Source organism: Heterocephalus glaber, unplaced genomic scaffold, assembly GCF_053883595.1.
Source record: "Heterocephalus glaber isolate CG9 unplaced genomic scaffold, H.glaber_assembly_v1.0 deba00000676, whole genome shotgun sequence".
NCBI lineage: Eukaryota > Metazoa > Chordata > Mammalia > Rodentia > Bathyergidae > Heterocephalus > Heterocephalus glaber.
This window is the reverse complement of record NW_028258156.1, coordinates 1668206-1690344: the sequence shown is the minus strand read 5'-3', so window position 1 is coordinate 1690344 and position 22139 is coordinate 1668206. Positions and strand designations below refer to the sequence as shown.

Genomic DNA, 22139 nt, shown 5'->3' with positions numbered 1-22139 from the left:
CTAAATACAAAAGACAAAACAATAAGGCTCCTATAAAACAAAAACTTAAGAGACTATTTTCATAAGCAAAGATTTCTTAAATGGGTTGCATAAGAGCACTGATCATCTGGGGAAAAATAATTGACTATCTTTAGAATTAAGAACTTCTGTTCATTATAAAACACCATTAAGAGAGTGAAAAGGCAAATCACAGAGCTGGAGAAGATATTTGTAGTACAGGGGGCCCTTGACTTATGAACTCAATTTATTCTTCAAGGCTGGATGTAACTCAAGTTAGTCAGCTGAATTCTCAAGCTCCTCTACACAGCCTTCAAAGTCTCTCTCCTGTGTACAGGCAGATCTCAGCGTCCTTAGAGAGACATTGGCTCAGGATTTCTCAATTAACCCCACATAGGAAAGGATGTTGTACTGTTCCTTCCAGAACTCTTTAAGGGTTAAATCTGTATCTGAGACCATCTGGAAGCACAAGCAGCTGGCATTTGGGTTGTAACTCAAGACTTTGGTTGTAAGTTGAGACTAAAATTCCAGTTGTAACCCAAGTTGTTCATATGTCTGGCCAGTCATAACTCTAGAATCCACTGTATATATATTCTCAGGACTTATATGGAGAATGTCTAAAGAATTTTTACAAATTAAAAAGAAAAAGGCAGACAAACCAAAAGAAAAATAGGAGTGCATTGAACAGGTACGTCCTTACAGAAAAGAATATTCAATTGACAAATAAGCAAAAATAAAGTGTTAATATCATTATACATTAGGAAAATTCAAACTGAAAGCACAATGAGATATCACTACCTATGTGGTAGAAGGACTAAAAGTATAAAAAGACTGACTATTAGTTTGCGGAAACTAAACCCTGCTTGGAAACTAAACACTGCTGCTTGGAGTAAAATTTCTACATCTAGTCTAGAACACTATATGGCACTATCTACATTACTAGTAAATAACAACACTACAATAAAATATCCAATTACCTAACAATTCCGACTCAGTTTTATACCAAACAAATGCATGTGCATGTGGGTGTATGTGCATAAAAGATAAGGTTAAGAATGATCATAGTGGCACTATGCACTTGCCATAAACTGAAAAAAAAACCCAGATGTACATTACCAGTAAAATGGATATAATATGATATAGTCAACCAAAGGAATTTCTATTCAGGAATGAGTATACTGTTTCTAAGTACAAGCGTGTGAGTGAACATCACAATCTTAATGATGAAGGAAGGAAGTCAGAGAAAATAGTACAAGTCATATAATTTAATTTCTATGAAGTATAAAACCAGGAAAAACTGATTTTTGGCACTAGAAGTTGTGTTAATGTTTCTCTCTAGTGTGGGGCTGTGACAGGGAGGGGCTTCATGGGACCTTCTGGGATGCTCATGATTTTCCTTTTCTGGAGCTGGGAACTGGTTACCGTAGGGTGCTCACTATGGAAAATTCATGAAGGTCTACATTTGCATTTCTGTAAGCATGTGTCTTAGTTACTTTCTCATTGCTGGGACAAAATACCTGATACCCACAAATTAAAGGAGGGAAGGTTTATTTTACCTCACAGTTTGGAGAGATTTCAGTCCATAGTTGCCTGGCTCCAAGGTAGAGCAGTATGGCAGAGGAGAAACAGTCCATGGCATGGCAGGCAGCAAGCAACAAAGAAGCAACAGCAAACATCCCTTTCCCTTTTATTCAATTCAGGCTACGAGCATATTGGTTGGTGCCACCCATATCCAGGATAGGCCTTCTCATCATTCACACCCTGAACAATGCTAAAGCAATCAGTGGACTAAATTATCATACCCTTTTGATCCATATTCACATACCCTAGATCTAGTCACCTCTGAAAAGCCCCACCCATGGTGCATGAGGTTTTGAGGGGACATCTCGATACAAGCCATAACAGCATGCTATACTTTACCATTAATTTTTAATTTAAAAACATTATAGGCAGTGTTTTCAAATAAATGCAAGCTAAAAATAAACAGAGATAGAAATGATGTCAGAAAAGGCACTTTCATGGCAAAAAGAACTACATGAATCAAACAGTGTAATTTTATGTTGACAACAGATCAATGTACCAGAAAGGCAACCAGTTGCAAACCTCTATTCCTCACATGAACTACCATCAATTGATATTAAGCAAAATACTTGAAAGAGAAATTATTTACCTAAATGCTATTATTTGGGTATATATTTGTATAACCTCATAGCTGACCAACTCTAAACACAGACAGTGATTCTTGAGAGTAGAAGCAGAGCTGACCATGGCGTGAGATCTGTCCTCTCACTCAGGCTAACTGCACTTACTGCCACTTCCTTTGCAGCACTGCTGCAGCCTAGTGTGGCTCTGTTCCTCCTAAGATGAGTGACAACTTCGCGGCAGGTCCAGTACAGACTCATCCCAGGGGAGAAGTGACAATCTGTCCCACGGTAGATGGCACATAGAGGATGGCAGGTGACACACAGAGATGTGGCTGCATCATACAGGCCAGAGTGGGATGAGATTTCTGAGCTCCTGGTAGGGCTGGTCCTCCCCAAGGCCATCCCTGCCTTTGGTTCACATGTGCCCACTTGTGAGGTTTGCTGCTTTTAGACCCTTACTATGTTCTCCTGACTGAAAGTAACCAGCAGGAACCCTGGAGACTCTAGTCTTTCACCCCATCATGAAGCCAGATGGGTCTAGCACCTCTTCTGCCCCACGTAAAGGAAAATTTGCCTGCATTTTTATGGGCCCTTGGCCTAAATTTCTTGTGCTGTCTGGGAAAGGAAATCTGGAAGGTTCCACCTACACAAATTCACAACTTTGTTTATTTTCCTTTCAAGTCTCTTTCTGAGGCCAAGATGTTGGTGAGATGAATGGTCCATTTATTGCCCTGGGTTAGGACATCACAGTCTGTCATTGCCCAGTGTTTTCTATGTGTCACCTTGGATGCTAAGGGAAGAACATTAAGAGGAGAGGGGTGGAGGGAAATGACACAATCAGCCACTGGGAATAAATGGTCTTGTTTGAAGACTGATTTAAAGGGTGATGGGTTGTGGAAGACCCCACCCTGAATATCAGTGGGCAATGGCTGTGGGAAAATTAATAATACTAGAATAAAATGTATGGAAGAGAGCACCAGGCTACAGTAAATAAAAAGACATAATTTAATCAGCCAGGGTCCACCTGGGATCTCTGGAGGCAAAGGGAAATTTGTAAATATAGGGAAGAGTTAGAGGAGACACTAAAGGATGTTGCCAAGTGAAATGGAACCACTATTAGAAAGAAATGTATACAGGGTTGGGGGTGTAGCCCAGTAGTAGAGCCCATGCTTACTGTGAGGACTGGGTTCAAGCCCCAGTGCTGCCCTCACCATAAAAATTAACAGAAAAAAAAAAGGATAGTGGACTCACCTGCCCAGCTGTCATTCTAAGGGAATAAAAACTAACTCCAAATATGCAAATACCCTAAGGGGAGAGGGTGCCGGACAGCATTCCTAATTACTTACACAAAAATGTTTAAGAGTCTGGCAGATCCAATCCCTTGAGCTCACCCTGACAGAGACCCGTTAGACATTCAGGGTGCTCTAGGAAGGGTGGCATTGGGGTGGGGGTTGTGACAGACAAAAATAGGGAATCACTAAAAATGGACAGTCATACCTTCTGAGGAATTAAAGACTGACTAGCCACGTTCCCTCCAGCCCAGGAGAAGGAAGGAGTTTATCAGCCTTGTATCCCACCTCCCTCTCATGTCCCTTCCTCTGCCACAAGTGAGCATCTTATTTTTAACTATAAACCTGTTGAGCAAGAAACCATTTTTGCTTGACTTCACAGCCCAGTAGCTGTGGTCTCTCTCTCTGAACTGATTCGTTTGTGCCTTGTCAACCTCTGACTTCTGGAATTCATGTTGTTTCTTCTTTGTTCAACTGTTAGAAAACTTCAAACCAAATTTATGATTCACCTTTACCAAAAGTGTTTCAGAACTTCATTTTCATTCAGTGCTTTTATAAACTCACCTCATATCTGACTCCACTTCACACCCCAACCCTCTTCTCCCTCTTCCCTGTCCCTCTCATCTATTCTTATTTTAGGTAATGTATCCGACATAGAGTTCAAAAATGACCTTCGATTGTTTGATATAAAGGCCTGGTATTGATAAATGGCATCAGAGTGACTTTTAATTCTTGTGGTCTAAAAATATTACTTGCCTTGTATCAGCTTCATAAAGAAGGACTTAAAAAACATAAGACCAACAATCACAAATAGTTAAAACTGAAACTTGAAGGAAGGATTACACATTTCTCACTCTAACTTCTGGTTCACAATCCTCAGCAGGTAATGAAAACATTTCAAATCTCTAGTCAAGTAAGCTCTTCCATTTCATTGGTTCAGGAACTAGGAAGGTATCCAGGAATGAATATAAATTCTACCAAAACTTTTAGAGTATGCTATTTCAGACAGGCTCTAAGAGTGCTAATATTTAAAGGTATATATTTTAAACTTATAAATCACAAAATACATTACAACATGTACCTGACCCATTTATCATATTTACAGGCATGTTTTGTTTTAGAGGGGGATATATTTGGTTTTCTTTTTCATCTCTTTATTTCAGATTGCTTTTATTATAAAAGTAATACATGAATGACTGATAAAGTAAAAGACAAAGCTCCCAATTTTAAATGGGCCGAATGGGTATGATTCAGTTTATTTATGCTTTTAGTGACTTTTTAAGGGTTCCAACATTTTTCACCCGTTTTATTTAAAAGCTAAAGAGGAAAATAGACAATAGCATGCAGCCCCCTGGTTAATGCCGGTGAGCCATCATTTTGTATGCTCCTGCCCTTCGTTCCACACAGAATCCAATGAATTCACGCCAGTGGATGTGAGTACGCCTTCTCTTTCATCGACAGCAGGAATTCAATGAGAACAAAGATGACTGGACTTCACTGGCCGCATACCACTGGCTGCAGTTTCCCTGGACAGTACTTCACAGTTACCAACTCGAATCCAGGAGCTTGTGTTCATTACCATGTTAAATGCGTTAAATCTGTAAATCCCCGTCGTGGCCACCAGAGGGCGAGCACCACCCAATGCGTTCAAAGGTATGGAACTTGTAGCACGGCTGACGCTTGCTTACCTCCTAGCTTGAACGTAAGACTGCTTACACTGGTTATTATTTTTTAAAATTCCATTATAATTTTAAGTAACCATTATTGAATCTCTTTCCTAATTATGAAATTCAACAACAATACAGGTGAAGTGCTTTTACACAGTGCATTGTTAAATAAGCAATAAGTTATGATATTTATTGTCATTCATAACCTATTTAAAAATAATAGAGAATCAACCCTTGCTGTGCTGTTTTCCTAACCTACACATCGTTTCTCAGACCTTTCCGTTGTAAAAAGTACGATACAGGGTGAGCATACCATTTTCAAAAGAACTTCATCCTTGAATTGCTTGATTAAGCTCAATATAGGTGGGCTGGGGATTTAACTCAGTGGTTCTGCCACCTGCCTCACAAGCACAAGGTCCCGAGTTCAATCCCCGGTACCAGAAATAAAATAAAGCTCAATATAAGTAAGTGGTTCTAATGGAGCTTACTCTTTAAAATTTTTCTCATTTTTGGTTCAATAAGTATTACAGTATATTCCCTCCCTACATTCCCATTAAAATGCATTTTGTGGAATATACACATTGTGTATACTATTTCATCTGAGGACTAAGGAAGAACTCTTGGGAGAAATACATTTTTCTTAATTCAGAAAGACAGACTTTACGCCACTATTCTGCTTTTCATCACTCGCACATATTCAAGGATGTACATCCATCCCAAGGAACTTTCTCTAGTAAGTTGTCCACAAATTCAGCTTAGGGGGATTCTATCAAATTTTATTCAATTTAAATTACTTCTATATGATTTAAACAGATGAATACAAACAAGTATATTTTTATTTAAAGAGAAAGTAGACTTTCTGATATTTATTTACCAGTATTGTACAATTTAAAATTCAAAGCCCAGTAGTGAAAGGTGATACGCCTTTATACCACAAGGTGGCGCCAGCTCATCGTTTTGAGCAGCACGTTTGCACTGTGGGATACGATTGTCCCGAAAAGGAAGAAGACCAGGAAGGCCTGAAGGAGTTATCTCTCCTGTTGTCTTTCGCTCTATTTTGAAAGAATTTAACATTTAGAAATAATTGCTATAACCTATCTAAATAGTAAAGCAACACCAAAATGCAACAGTAAGGAGTGTGAAGAAGTCGTTGCTGAAAAGTGGGTTGAGAAGTTATTCATAACGGCTCCATAATGTTAGTCTATGCTACCGTTTTCCTAGCAGTGTTGTGCACTGTCTCTGCGTGCGTACCGGGCATTTTCACTTTATTACATTTTTTTCTCCACAAGATCCAGTCAAACAGGCAAAGATATTTTAAACCCATTTTATGGCTAGGGAAGGTGATATCTTCCCCAGCATCCCAGGCTTGCGAACCCCTCTGCAGCCCTCTGGTGCTATTTGTGTCCAAACCCCGTAGTGGTACTTGAGAGAAAGTGTAAACCTAGCAGGCACTTGACCTAAGCCACTGTGGCACTGTGGCTTTGAAATCTTCCCCACACCACACCAGGCAGCTGTGGCTCTAGCCTGCTGTTTCCATCCATTCCCACTGACCAGAGCAGAGCAGGTCCCAAGTGCTGACCACACCACCAAAGGATCTCCAAGGAGCCTGTCTTCACCCCAGGAACGGAAAATGATTTATTATCTGCCCTTTCAGCTATGAGCTGAAATCCGCATACTGCATCTAGTCTCTCATGATAGGGAAACTGCAGAAAACAAAACACCATCCACTCATTTCTTATTCATAGAGAAGGCAATGCATAATATGATTACATACATGATGGATTGGATCAGACAGGCAGTATGAAAGGCAAGCTGGAGAACATTAACTGGGGAAAATGGGTTTTAAATGCTATTCAATGTTTCTGTAGTCAACAGTGAAAGTGGATGGAGGGGTCAGACAAATGCAAAGAGACACACAAATAACTTTCCTACTAAAGTTTAAAATAAATTTTTCTCTCAGGAAAAGGCTTATGTGTGTTTGTTTTATGCCAGGCATTTTGCTGTGTGCTTAATATGCCAATCTCCATTAATTACCCCTGTTTTGCAAATAAAGAAAAAGAGGTTCCAAGAAGTGAATGAACTCATACAACTGATAGGCACTGAGCAGGCAGGACTGAACCAGGCCTTGCCTGCCCACCCAGATGGATATTCTCACGGGCATGCGCTCCCAGCCTCCCAGCACGCTTCCGGGACCCTCATTCGATAGTGGCCTGGAACTGCCTGGACGGCCACTGCTACTGGCCCTTCTGAGTAGGTGGCACCAGAAACTACATGCAAACCTTAAGCAGCAAATGAAGCTCAAGCCTTGGTCCTTCCGAAGCAAAGGTCTCTGTGAGCTCTAAACTGAGCCAGTGTGTGCCCCAGGTCAGGAGGAGCCAGGCTACAATCAGAAAGGATCCTTAATGAAGCATTTTGGGTAAACTCCCTAAAGAGATCATCAGGTCAGATACACCTTTCAAGTCTCCAGTAACTTCCTGTGAAACCTTTTTGCATTCCAAATGATATTAGTTTTCATATTTCATTTTGCATTTGTACTTGAATGCTAGGTGTAATAGAAAACTACTTTGAATGTTTAAATTTTAAAACATTTTATTATAGTAAAAGATACATTGCCATTAGTCACACTCAGAATACTCCCCCTCACTCTGAACACATTTATCCATTGGACCTGCCACTTCCTGAAGCAATTCTGGGAGTCCTCTTTCCTGTCTTTAATCATGCTGCCCTGACTGCTTCAGTGTCTTGAATGGATTCAAAACACCTACTTTTCATGGTCATTCTGACTTTGGGAAGAGCCAGAAGTTGCGTGGTGACAGATCTATTGAACTAGGTGGATGAGGGCACACTGTAATTTTTTATAAGCTTTGTATTGGATGGGACTCAGCAGTCACATTCACTGTATTTCTGATCATACCTCTTAAAGACACTCACAAAAGAAGACTTCCAGAACTGCTTAACAAAGTGGCAAAATGATGGGATAGGTGCATTCAAAGTAAGGGGGAGTATTCTGAGAAGGATTAATGGCAATATTTTTGACTAGTAAATATTTTTAATTTAAACATTCATATATTCAATATTCAATATATATTCAAAAATTTAAACATTCATATGTGTTTCTCTCTCTCTCTCTCTCTCTCTCTCTCTCTATATATATATATATATATATATACTCTTTAAATCATATAAACTTTAGGTTTCACAGAATTGGGATCTGCCCATGCCTGTCTGTGCCTTTTCCAGTTTTTAGTTTGCCTCTCAGCCCCCAAAATATTGAAAAATTTTCTCATAAATCTTGAAGCCTTTATTGCTGGGTGGAATGCCTGAAATATGGCTTTCTTGGAAAAGAAGAGAACGAAAGGGAGAGAAGGAGAAATGGACAAAATTTTAAATAGACTTGGTCATCAGTTCATTCCACAGATGAAGAATGCATAGGGTAGGAGCATCTCTTTAAAAAAAAAAAAAGAGAGAGACATCTTCTTCTCTTATGACTATTCCGAAACACTTGGGTGGCTTCAAGATGCCATCCAGTAATAAGACAAAAGCTACACACGGCCATGGACGCTGCATGGCTAAAGACAAGATCCTGCATTTTTTGGACATTTTGTTAGCAACATCATCCAGTTATTTTAACCAGCAATGATCAGCTGTTATAACCTGGCCCTCATCCTGTTCCGCATGTGGAGGGTCCTCAAGTTCCCAAAGTGGTGGTGTAAGGTTGATCAGAAGACACGAAGCTACAGAGAGACGGGAGAAATGAGTTCAGGTGTGCTACTGCACAGTGGGGTGACTATAGATAACGATAGTGTACTGTGTATCTGAAGATAGTCAGAAGAAAGGACTGCGAATGATTTTTCCACAAAGAAATGATAAATGAGCAGATAGATACATTTACCTATAATTTGAGCACTATCACAATGATACATGTATTGAAACATCACATGGCACTTCATAAATATGTACAATTTTATGTGTCAATACTTTTTAAAAGAAAAAACCCAATTCAGCCAGAAGTTGTGGCATAGGCCTATAATCTCAGCTCTGGAAGGCTGATGTAGGAGAATCCCAAATTTAAGCCCAGCCTGGGCAATTTAGGATGACCTAATCTCAAAAATTTAAAAATGGACAGCAGTTGTCATCAAGTGTGAAAGCCCTAGGTTCAATCCCCAGTATTACACGTGGGAAAAAAAGACAAAACAAGAGAAAGAAAAAAGAGAGAGAAGAGAAAAAAGAAGACCATCAACCCTACCTCTTGGGATAGAGCTCTCCACAGCCCTGTGCCTTTGCCCCGAAATAGCTCCCAGGACATTGGTTACCTGTGTCTGCAGAGCTCTAAGTGAGCTTGGATTTCCTGGGGTCCGCATCCTCTCCGGGGCCCTACAGTGAGTGTTCCTTCAGGAAGGGATGTCAAGGGCCACCCGGAAGAGATGAAGAGACGCTGACATTGACCTCCCACGGGCCTATGGGGTCACCTGGCTGCTGGGGAACGTCTCCTGTCAGGGTTCAGCCTCCTGTTAACCTGGGGTCCCAGAGTCAGAGCAAGTAAAGCAAGAGGTGAGAAGGTTAACCAAGCTTCAGAAACCAGCCAGTACTCCTAGGGCATTTCTGTCTTTTCAGAAAACATTTATGCTTGTTTTATGGCTTTAAAACACAGGCTTCAGTTTAAGCCATTGACATGAGAGAAAAGTAAAGAGAAGAGGACTTGTTTTCAATGTGAGGCAGGTTAAAGTGAGTCGTGGGTATCTCCACCTGCTGTGTGTTTGTGCAAAGCAGAAATGAAAGAGTGAGCGTTTATCTTAGGAAGACTGTAACTCTTACAGAACCCAGCTGCTGCCGACCCACAGCCTTCTGCCGACTGTCTGCATATCTGACCTTCAGTTTGTTGTCCTGTGTGGCTATGAACTAAAATCAGACCTGCTTTAAAGGTTTAGAATTAAGTTAATAGCTTTAGTCTAGAATTACACACCTTGACTGTTTTAGTTAACTGCTAAAGGAAATCCTAGCTCCCATACCCTTAAATAAAATTTTATTTTCTGGAAAAACATCTTTTGCCAAAAAAAAAAAAAAAAAAATGTAGCTATGGATCATGAATTCATTATCTAGGCTTGAGTGGTTTGTTATTTGAGCATCATGTTTTGAGATAGTCAAATATATAAATAAGCTCAGATATAGAAAGTCAATTGATAGTTTTAAAATTTTCCTCCTTGAAGACAAGATTGAATAGAGCAGCTTTCTTTGTCTCTATTCTCTTGATTCCCATCTTGTAGAAAAAAGCTGTCCTCAAAGGCTTTATAGGGTTACTAATTGCACAGTGTCACCTATCGACAGGGAGAAAAGCCATTAGACCCGTCTCTAGTTATGTGAAATTTAAGTAGGCTCCCCAGAGCTCTTAAAATGACAAATACGTGCATTTATAGCACTTCTCTTGTCCCACTGGGGTTACCTAAATGGTCTGCGGGTGGGAGCGAGGCCGAAGCACTCCGGAGGCAGACAGACCTCCAGGGAAGTTTCTAAAGTCCAGCTTAGAAAGGAGCACGAGCCACCGGCAGCTCTCAGCTGAACGACGTCTCCTCCCGCGCAGCAGCTCTTCCGGGCGTTCCTAAAAGGCTTCCCCACAGGCGCTGCCACCCGCCGGATGCTCTTTCCGTTTAAAATACAAGCACCTTTGGATTCGGTCTGCAGAGGCCCAGTGACCCCGGGAAGAGGCCAGCGCCCGCTGGGGGCGGGAAGGTCGCCGTGTGGCCTTACAGGAAGACAGAGCAGGGAAAGGTGCGTCTGGACCCGGGAGAAACACTAAGGGAGAGACCCAGCTTCACCAGCCAGGCCCGCCTCCCGGGCCAGTCTCCACCCGGCCTTGGTTCTACAAACTGTTCTATTAGCACTTTCTTCCTGTGTGCTACGAAACAAAGTGACCAGTAGGGGGCAATATGATGCAAACTAAGAATTTGATCACCCCTTAAAACAGCCGACCCAAGATACAGTACAGATACCTAAGATACAATAGAGCGGTGGTAAAGGAGCGTGCTGGGTGGGCTTCCCCAGCTCTCTCTTCCATAGCTATTTCCCCATATCAAAAATTAACTGAGAAAACACCGTGGAAGCAAATCCACTCACTCCCGCCTTTAGTTTCTAAGAGAGGGAATTATTCGATAGAATATATGAACCCTTCGACATCAGAACAGGCTAATTTCTAGATGCCTTCACTTCTCATAAGCCCAAAGTATAAAATCAAAATAGTGGGTCTCAACCAATAGTGGGTCTTAAGAGTGAGAGGCAAAGTAGCGCCTAGCAGGGGCACCGGCCAAGGTCTGGAGATGCTTGACGCTCAGAGCTGGGGGTCGTGGGCTGTAGACGTCTGGTGAGTGGAGACCAGGGATGCTGGCCAACATGGTACAATGGGCGGGAAGGCCCACCCCACCCCAACAGCAGGGACTTAGTCCACACAATGTCCACAGAACCACGGTGCAGGAAGGCAGGTCCACAACACCTGTGTGGGCTTTCACCAAAGGAGAGCGCCATTCGGTCCTGCGGCACTGTAACCCAGGCACCTCCTGTGGATGTGCATCCCCTGTGCTCACTTGTTTGGCCTGAGTGACACATGTGGAGACAGATCGGCCCATCTTTCAGATCTTTTAGATCCACACTGCCTGAGACTGAATTCTGCTCCGTGCTTCCCAACCTAATGGACCATGAGAAAGTTACTTTTCCTGCCCATGCCTAGGCTTTCCCGTCTCTGATATGGGTGTAAAACCTACCCATTATTGTGAACATTAAATTACTTAGTAGTGCAAAAGGGCCTGGGAGCAGTACCTGGCACAAAGCAAGTACTAAGACATAAGTAAATGGAAACACATTACCGATGAGGGTAACACCATTTCCCCAAACCCTAAAAGAGCAACCCAAAGGCACCAGAATAACAGGATGGACTGGCTGAGACTGAACGTACAGAGCAAGAACCCCAAAGCCACCCATCCACAGGCAGTGGACTGGAGGAGAAAGCATCCTCTGAACCAGGGGGCCACTCTGCCGGAATTCCACATTTGGTCCAAAACTCTGCTTTCACTAAGAAAGCAACTGTGCCCAGATTTGATGGTGCACAACACAGCAGCAGGACCAGGACCTCCTCGTCTAGCCCTCATCTTACCACCTTTCCACCTGCATCTAGCAGCTTCACTCAATAATCACAAGGCTGCCAGCTTCCCCACATCCTGAAGCAGATATTGTTTCTCTTGGCATTTGGTTCTCTGGAAAGGTCTGAGGCCTCAATGGCACCCACTGAAAGTACCTGGGAAACACTGGCCAGTTTAGTACTTGTCCCACAATGGGTTTCCCTGGAGCTGAAGGCCATTCGTGTACTCAAAGAAAAACCGAAGGGAACAAGGTCAGACAGTGAATGCCACCCAACCAGTGCTGTAAGTAGGTTTGTGCTTCTGTCTCTTCATCTACAAGATCTCCAGGGCAAGACTGTGATTGCCAAGTCTGGGTCCTTGGCAGCCTGAGCAGAGTCAGCCTCCGTGCACAAGTCTGCGAGGCCACAGTTGGCCAGTCCTGCAGGGCAGCACGGCCCAGAGAGGATTTGTAAGCAGGACACTGCCCAGGCAACTTCGGGGACCGGACCGAGGATTGATTTAGGGTTGGCACGGGTAAGACTAGTCATGTAACAAGAACATCGAAACAGCAGCACATGTACAGTTTTTATGCTGTCACATCAGTTAAAAATAAACTTCACTTTAAAAATAGTTAATTTTTTAAAAATTTCAGCAGTATTGGGAATTGAACCCAGGGCCTTGTGAATGATCGGAAAGTACTCTGCCATTGAGCTACATACCAAGCTCAATTAAAAACTTTCTACTGATCTTCCTGATTTCTTTGGAGAGAAAGCCTCTCTCTCTCTTCTCTCTTCCCTCTCTTTCTCTGTCCTTTTCTGTCTGTCTCTTTATCTCTAGCTCCATCTCTTTTTCTCTCCTTCTCATCTACCCACCCAGTATCTTTGGAACAAACCAAATAACTCTCAGGCTAGGATGTTTAGGGGGTAAAAATACCTATCTAAAATTAAATACATTGCTTTCATAACAGCTGCTCATGAGGTTTCTCCTTCATAGCCAATGATAATATCTATTTTTCACTTTCCATCACTGGGGCAGAGGCAGTTGAACTCAGCCCTGTGCAACCTCTACTTCCAGCCCCTTTGCAGCCAGGAGGGGCCATGTGACCAGAGGAATGTTAGAGGAAACCACATGGCCTCCGAAACACTGACCCATGGGTGTATGCCCTCCAGCCACTCTTCCTCTGTATCAGTGGCTCAGAAGCCACATTTAAGGAAGGTGGCATTATAGGACAGAAGGAGCCAGGATCTAAATTTCACTGTGTATCTTCAAGAAAAGCTGTCACGAAAAGTGATCTGACCGTCATTATATCTTAGAAGAATGAAAAATAAATTTTGGCTCTATTAAACAACTCCACTTTCCAGGTTTATCTGTTACTGCGGCAAAGCCTAGCCTATCCTAACTAATCTAATAGTATTGCTAAATTTTTTAAAGTACAAGCTGAGTAAATTTAAAGAAAATATTAACTAAATAATAGTGCAGGATATAACAAAAATTATGAAAACAATATCCAAATGCCACTTAGTGTTGAGTAGTGTTACAGTTGATTCTTTAAGAGTTGGAAGTCTTGGGCTGGGGATTTAGCACAGTGGTTCCACTGCCTGCCTCAAAACTGCAGGGACCCGAGTTCCATCCCTGGTACCAAAAAAAAGCAAAAGTTGGAAGTCTTGTCCACTTCTGCTCACTAGATTCCTTGGAGAGACCAAGACTAGGCTGCAGTGAAGTCCAGCCTGGGGCTAAAACAGCCTAATTTGAAAGAGTAGTTTCAGGAATCCTATGTGAGTCTCTGCCTCCTTGGCAACCAGTTGAATTAACTGACTCTAAAAAGCGCTTTGAGTAGTATGGTAATTAGAGTCATTAAGAGCCTAGAGAAAAAGATTTAACATCATCTACTTTTCCATGAGTGGCATGACACCCTCTCATTATCTTTTCCTTTATGAAATTCAGCTTTCTTGTGGTCCAGTCACATGGATTGGATGCATGATTCAATACCGTGTTCTTCAAGGTCAATTTTTCCTTTTGTAGTTCTGACGTTCTCACTTGAATCAAAGTCCATATTATTTGTTCATTACCATTAAAACAGACAGGGAATAGATGCACACATAATTTGCATCTTGGGGGTGATTTAATATTGATCAAAAGTAAAACTGTTTCAAAGCAAGAAGCAAGGCCCATGGAGTCATTTGCTTTCAAATAATTTCTCTTCTTCAAAGAAAGTGGGTGGAATTGACCTTGAGACTTAGATAGCTCCGGGACCCTGTGACAAGGCAGTAAAAACACATAAGGAGTCATGAGGGAATCAGATTGCAATGCAAGTTTAGCTGTTTGCCTTTGAACAGGTTACTCCACCTCTCTGTTGCCTGGGTTTTTTTTTTTTTTTTTTTACTTTAGAGTAAAAATATCAACAGGTCAACCAGATCACTCATACTGTTGTAAAAGTAGATGATAAATGTTGTGCTTTATATCTAGATGTCCCCCTAAAGCCTCACATAGTCATAGGTGAGACCTTTGGAAGGTGATTGAATTATAGAGACTTACAGCTGGGTTGCTCTTAGGAGGTGGGGCGGGTGGGCAGAGCAGGCCACTTTGGATGCACCCTGGAAGGGTGTATCTCCCTCCTGGCCCCTCCCTCGACTCTCTGCTTCCTGTGTGCCAGGTCTTAAGCAGCCATTCCTCTTCCTTGCCCCTGTGCCATGCTGTCCTGCCTTGGAGCCAGCTGCCCAAGAACTGAAACTTACACAAACTGTGGGCCCAAGTAAGCCTCTGCTCCTTTAAGTTACGGGTATCAGGTACTGTGCCTCAGCGATGAGAAAGGTAGCTCAGACAACAGATATGTCAGTGCCCTGCTGATGGAATTAGTAGCCCTTAACCCGAGTTCTTACCACATAATGGACCCGGCTGAACATTCTGTACACTTGACTCCTTTCAGCCTCAGAGTGGACATTTGCAGAAGCTGTTATGTTATTACCCGCTTTGACAGGTGAGAAAACCAAGACTTAGTTGGAAAGCCACTTCCTAAAAGTCACTGGGTTACCACGGTAGGTGGTGGGGCCAGAACTCAAAGCCAAGTGCCTGTGGTGGGCATGGAGCCTTCTCCATTCCATGTCCCTCCTTCCAGAAAAGGAACCCTGCTAGAAAAGAACCCGGTGAGGCTTGTTATGGGCTGCTGGAAGGGCTTCTCCATACTGTCACACAGCCCCATATTTTTAATGGATGTCTGGCCACATGGGGTTAATCTGAATCTGAATGTAAACGGCAGCACAGCAAGCAGAGGCAACAGCCAGCAGCCAGAGTACTCCTGGCTGCTTAGCAACGGGCAAAAACAAGCAGTGCTTGAGAAGGAAAGGAAATGATCTTGAGTGGGCAGGGAAGCCTCCAGGAAGGGGGAGGAATCGCTGGGAGGTTGTGGGTAGCAAGGAGCTCCAGACTCCCCAGCCCTGGCCTTAGAAGCAGCCAGGAGAATCGTGTAGGGAGGACACACTTTTTTAGGCCAAAAAAAAGTCTCTGCAGGGCATTTTGTCATCCAAACCTGATGTCTGTTTGGTGGCTTTGTGGGTGGGGTAGGTGATACTGAGAATTGGAAAGCTTAGCTCAGATGACATTCACTTAGCTAATCGGAATGTCTTCCCCTTATTGTTACCTGTCATTGTGTTTATGGGATGCCAGGGCAAAAGGAAGCTAGGAAATGAAAATGCCTCCTTGAGTAAATCCAACCTTAACCTCAGCCTTCAGACTTCCTGCACATGGGGAGCACCGCCCTCCCTGGGCCTGCAGATGGTCACGGAGGGAGCCCAGTTCTCCAGAGCAGTGTTGACTGAGACTCTGTGAGGAGACAATTTCAGATTCACAAGCATCCCAGAAAGAAGGGATGAGGCATTTCAAGATTCAAGCTAAAATGTATGAGGAGGTGAAATGCGTACCCATATCCTTCTTAGGGGAGCATTATTTCTGTTCTGTCATATAATTACAGAGGTACAGAAAAGCAATCTCCCAAATGCCTCTGTGAAAATTTTATTATATTTCCAGTGAATTATTGTTAGTTTTGTTAGGAATGCTAAGGGCATTCGAATGGCATGGCTATGAATAAATGTATGTATGGATATGGATGAGAATAAACACGTGTGTGGGCATATCATATGTACACACTGTATATAATATTCTGTACAAATGAGGCATTTTAAAGTAAAGTCAAGTGAAATGATGGGTAATATATGCTTTCAAAGAATTAAACAAAGAATAAAAAGCAACATTGCAAACCACTGATAATTGTTGAGCTGTAAAAGTAGATGATAAATGTTATGGTTTATATCTAGATATCCCCCTAGAGCCTCATTTAATCATAGGCAGGACCTCTGGAAGGTGATTGGATCACAAGCGTTTATAGCTGAACTGATGTGAGGAGGTGGGGCCTGGTTGGAAGAGGAGGGTCTCTGTGGCCTGACCTGGAAGGTTATATTTCTTTCTTGGCTCCTCTTGTAACTCTTTCTCTGCTTCCTGCATGCCATGCCTTGAACACCTACTTCCCTATGAATCTATGAAGCCTGCTTTGTTCCTGTTATTGGACTTTTTTTTGCTCCTTTTATGTGTTTGCAATTTTTGATGAAGAAGATGATATCATGGTAAAGATACTAAAAACTCTGTAATTTTCCCAGAATGTACTTTTTTTTGGTCTGAGTAATTTCAAAATCTCATCAAAATCTCCATACCTAAAACCTATAGTACAGTTAATCAGATGACATTGCGGTTAATGTAAGGAATTCAGAGCCTGGTAAATAAAGGAAAGGTTTGTTTTGGAACAGGCGGAGGACCAGGAAGCTGGAGTCTGTAGCATGCTGAAACCACATTGTCAGTTTCCAGGAAGTTGGTTAAAATCTTTTTTCAAGAGTTCTTTGACAGAAATAACAAGTGAAGCCCCATGGAAGGAAGATTGGACTATGTAAGCACTAGTTTGTCCCCTGCCACTAGTGAGCTGTGAGTCTTTGGATATGCCATTTGCATATCACTCATCAAACATCTAAAGCACCAGGGTAGGGGGCGGGGGACACAAATAGCAGGGTCTGTTCCTAGGGTTGCTTAGTGTCTTTGCAAGATGATGACCGAATGAGCCAGTGCCTCTTCTTGTGATCCGTGCAGTGAGAGCACACTGATGTGAAGGCATGATGGAGCTGCTGAGACTCCTGTGGATCCAGTGGGTGGAGAAGAGCGTGCTGGGTGTGCAGAGTAGAGGTCTGTATAGCAAGAGGAAGGAGCCAAAAGTGCTCATGTGTGGAGGCACAGCACAGCTAGTCATGGATGCAGTGTGGCTGGAGCACAGGGACTTTGCAGGATGTGGCAAGGAGCAGAGCTGGAGAAGTCAGCTAGGCTCAAGTCCAGTGAACAAATAGTTATTGAGCTCCTACAATGTGCCAGACAATGTGCTAAGGAGAAAAGTCCCTGTGCCATTGGCACAAGGTAGGGAGGTGGAGGGTGAAGGAAGACGATAGAAGAGATGACTGAAGTGTAGAGTGTGTTATACAACCAGTGCTGAGGCAGAATACAGCACACCTGCTTTGGTTTGAACATTTGAAATATGCCCTGAAGAAAGCCAGGGAAGGAGTCTTGCTGGTAGATGAGAGGAAGACAATCCAGAAAGAGTAGAAGGGACCTTGAGCACCATCCTAATCCATTTGTGCTGCTATAACAGAATAGCTGAGGCTGAGTGATTATAAATAATATAAATGTATTCCTCACTCTTCTAGAGGGTGGAAGCCCAAGATCAAGCCCTTGGCAGGCTCAGGGTCTGGTGAGGGACAGGTCTCTGCTTCCAAGATGGCACCATGAAGGCTGCTGCCTCACAGGACAGAAGCAAGAAGGGCTTAGGCACTCCTTTCATCTCCTGTATAAAGTCATCAATCCCATTCCTGAGAACTCTGCCGCAATGACTGAATCACTCCTGAAGGCCCCACCCTTTAGCACTATCATATTGGTGATTAAATTTCAGTGAATGAATTTGGGCAACACATTCAGACCAGAACAAGCACCAGTGGGAAAAAATGTTGTCCTCACAACTCCGTGGTAATGGATTTTAATCCAAGGGTCTGAACAATCAAAAGTTGAGATTTTAAAGGAATTCTTTCATAGCTCTACATAACAGGTAGGTTGAAGGAGGTGGAAGAATAAGTGGGAAACAATTGTACAGTCCCAAAAAAGACATTGTATGAGTCTGAATTAGGAGTGGGTGGGATTTGAGAACCAGGGAGCCTATGAGAGAAGATGGAGAAACAATGGCTGGGCTGAGGGATGAGGGGCAAGCTGCTGACTTCTCACTGTGCCCAGCCCAGCCGTAACTGAGTGTCCCACCACCACACGGCCCAGCTCTCACCAGGACAAGGGGCAATCCTGCACCCTGCCACCAGCAGGCATTTCCTTTGCACAGGAAGCATTGGAGCTCATACCTAGAGCCAGCAGCTGTCTGCATGTGCCCCGTGGTACCACTCCAAGGGGAAGGACAGACCTCACACCCCTGCTGACAATCTTTTTCAAAGGTGACACCCTATCCCAAAAGGCACATGGCAATGAACAGTTCAGAGTGGAACCTGCCACTGTGCTCATTAGTCAGCCCGAGAGCCATGCTTGGTTTCTGAGTGCACGTTGGCTGTACAGCCATTTGGATCTGTTCTGCTCCATTAGGCTAATTTGTTTTTAGATATAAATTAAAGCTGCTGTCCCAAACCCACTGTGCTGCCTTGGCACAGACACACCCCATTTGTGTTTAATGAATTGGCAGGTTTGGCAGATGCAGAAGATATTTCTTTGATTTCATAGTTAAGCTAAAAAGAAATATTGCCCAACAGTACACATAAACTATGAAGTGGTCTGATGTAGAGTGGTGCCTGAGAAAGCCAGATGCCTGGGGCAGGTCAAACGTCTAACTGGTGCTCCATGTGGACTTTGCCATTTCACTTTTCACATCCAAAGCACTTGGCCACTGGGAGGATCCAGCAGGAACCCTATAGGCCCCTGGGCCATATCTAGCAGTCATCCAGAGGGGCCTGGGTCAGGCAAGCAGGAAGCGCTGGTTAATGTAAAACAAGCCTCCTCCACTGCTGTAATTGTGCCGCATGGCAGGAAGTCCTCCCCACAATGTTCTTCCACTCACTGGCCACAATTACCACTGCATTAAGTGGCTTCATTGACACAGTGGCTCTGGGCTAGGGGTGGGCAGTATCTGCTGCATAACTTTTGGGACCCAGTGCAAAATAAAAATGTGGGGCTCTCTGTTCAAAAGTAGAGGGGCGGTGCAGCTAGTGAACCAACATAAAGCTTTTGCCACCTTCTCGAGGCTCCAACTTGACTTGTCATATGCTTTTTGTTATTTAATGTCATGCCAAGTAAATAAAACTTAGAATTTTAAATTATTAGCAAGATTTTTTTCATGTCCATCTTTATATTATGCAATGCCAATTTTAAAGACTAATGTAAGAACATTTAACTCATACATGAAATCACACAAATTAAACCGTTTATATTTCCGAGCTCGTGCACTCATATGAATCTCATTCTCACCAGAACCATAGAGGTGTGCACTTTCTACCCACAGTTTCTGTCTTCAACTTGCAGATGAGGGAGCATGGACCAGAGGAAAAGAGCTCTGGGCTGTCCTCTCTTTTCCTTTCCTTTTGAGCCATCATTTCCGGGTAGGTGGTTGCCTATTGCATGGCCCTAACAGGTATAAAGTAGGATATGGTTGGGATCCTTGGCTCTTCGTACTTACTGGATGCCATTGCCTTCTTTCTGAATTTAAAGCAAGTTCTGGTTGGAAGAGAAAGCATGGCCTTTGAGACCATCAGCTCCCTGCCTACTCAGTTACAGACTTGACACCTTTACCTTGTCATTGTGTTGAGTCTCTCGTAATGCCTACAAATTGTGAGTCCACTGTCCTGAATGAAGTTGCAGGGATCAGCAGACATTCATGGTGTGGACACTTCTGCACACATCTCTGCTCCACTATCTTATAGAACTTCACCTACAAAACACAAATCAAAGAAAACAGAAGTTCAATACCAGCAACAAAGCAAGCACTCTGCTGAGAATGACCTTTGGTGACTACACAGTTCACATATTCATAAACTGGCCTGCTTGTTTGAACCATTTATGAGCCTTTTTCAAAATCCACCCGGTAGAGCAGAAGTCTTGGAGATTCTGATTCAGTCAGTGAGGGTAAAGCCCGTGTGTGTGTGTGTGTGTGTGTGTGTGTGTGTAAGAAATGAATTTAAAGAAACATAAAAGATTGCACAAATCTTGAATACACAGTTTGATGAATTTTCACAAAGTGAAGGCACCTGCATTACCAGCATCCAAACCAAGAAATAAAATAGTCCAGCAACCCCAAAAGCTCTTGCTCCTTCCTAGTCACTTCCCTCACTGCCTCAGTTTGGACCTTAAGACCCATGTGGTAAAGGCTTGATGCCTAGCGTGGTGCTCTCGGGAGGCAGTGAAACCTTTGACAGGCAGAGCCTAATGGGAAGTCTAGGTCCCTGCCTGGGGTCTCCTTCCACAAGATGTTGTGGGACCCCAGCCCCTTCCTCTCTTTTTTCACTTCCTGCATAATATGATGGTTATGCTCCTGCCATGATGAATAACCTCTCTAAAAGACATGGGGCCGAATAATTATGAACTAGAAGTCCCAAAACTGTGAAAAAACGATCCTTTTCTCTTTACAAGTTGACAATCTTAGGTATTTGTTCTAATGATGAAAAAATGACTAACATGTCCTCTAAACCTATCATGACTACAAATGCTATAGATTAGTTTTGCTATAGATTAGTGTATACTCTTCCTTGCATGGTATCACTTCTAAAACGCTGTATTTGCTGTATGCATCAGCAATTTTACACATACAAAATAATTCCTTCCTCCTTATTGCTGTATAGTATTCTGTTGCATAAATATTCCACAATTTGTCTATCAATTCTATTATTGATGGCTTGTTTCTAGGTTTTGTTTCCACTGAAGAGTGCTACTGTATACATTTGTGTACATGCATATAGGAGTGCAACTGCTATGCTGTTGGACATATGTGTGTTTAGCTTATTACAGAACCTGTATACTACCAAAGGGTCTCCAGTAAATGCACTGAGGTACTCTGCTTTGAGTCCTGGGTAAAAGATCATGTGGCTAAATTTTGGTGAAATCTTTTTTAAAAAGTCTGGAGTTCAGTGAATAGTAATTGGTCAATATTAGTTTCTTAGTTTTGACAAATGTACATGGTTTGTAAGATGTTAGCATGAGGAAAACCAGGCAAGAGGTAGTGTTATCAGGTTTGGGGTGCTGCAGTCTCCTTCTGGGGGTGATTTCTAGGTTCTTTTGTCTTGAGCAAAGAACTAGTCAAGACAAGCACAGACCATAGCAAAATTTTATTAAAGGTAGGAAAAGAAACAGGCTCTGCAGGTATGAGCCAAGTAAAAATAGGAAAAGAAATACACCCTACACATGAGGGTGAGCCACCATATAAGAGAGAACACAGTGGCAAAAACTCGACATGGCCAGTCCTTTTTGTATCATCCACTCCTCAGGCTGACATCAGGTCTAGGTCATCATATCAAAACCTGCTCGAGTTCTCACAAGAAATACACATGCAGGGATTTGGGAACTATTCTGCACAGTGTTCCAGAATCTTCTCATGCCTCTTTTCCTGACCAATTTTGGCCATGCCCTACCTTCCTGTCTCATTAGTGTATGAGAACTCTGTCTCATTTCTGAAACTTATGTGTACATCTAAAATGACTCCAAATTAAAATTTTTTATCAAATGAAAAGACTTTGTACATAGCTTGTAAAAGATATTGGATTTAGAAAAAGCATTTAAAGAATTAAAGTAGCATTTACTTAACTTGACTGATAAGATTCACCTGGAGTGAATTCCTGCTCTCATTTCTAGAAAATTATGATTCATTAGATC

The 22139-nt window shown here is 42.7% G+C and overlaps 1 long non-coding RNA gene across 3 annotated transcripts in view; it reads right to left on the bottom strand.

The window, feature by feature from the left end:
* LOC147829209 (uncharacterized) overlaps positions 1 to 22139 on the bottom strand; it is a 115622-nt gene that overhangs the window by 72125 nt on the left and 21358 nt on the right. The window contains exons 2-3 of one of the 3 annotated variants that reach the window (XR_015449311.1): positions 9411 to 20205; positions 9 to 8831 (exon numbers count right to left, since the gene is read on the bottom strand). This is a non-coding gene — a long non-coding RNA (uncharacterized LOC147829209). Of the gene's footprint in view, positions 1 to 8; positions 20206 to 22139 lie in introns of those variants that run through there. The other 2 variants (XR_015449312.1, XR_015449313.1) reach the window with 2 other exon arrangements.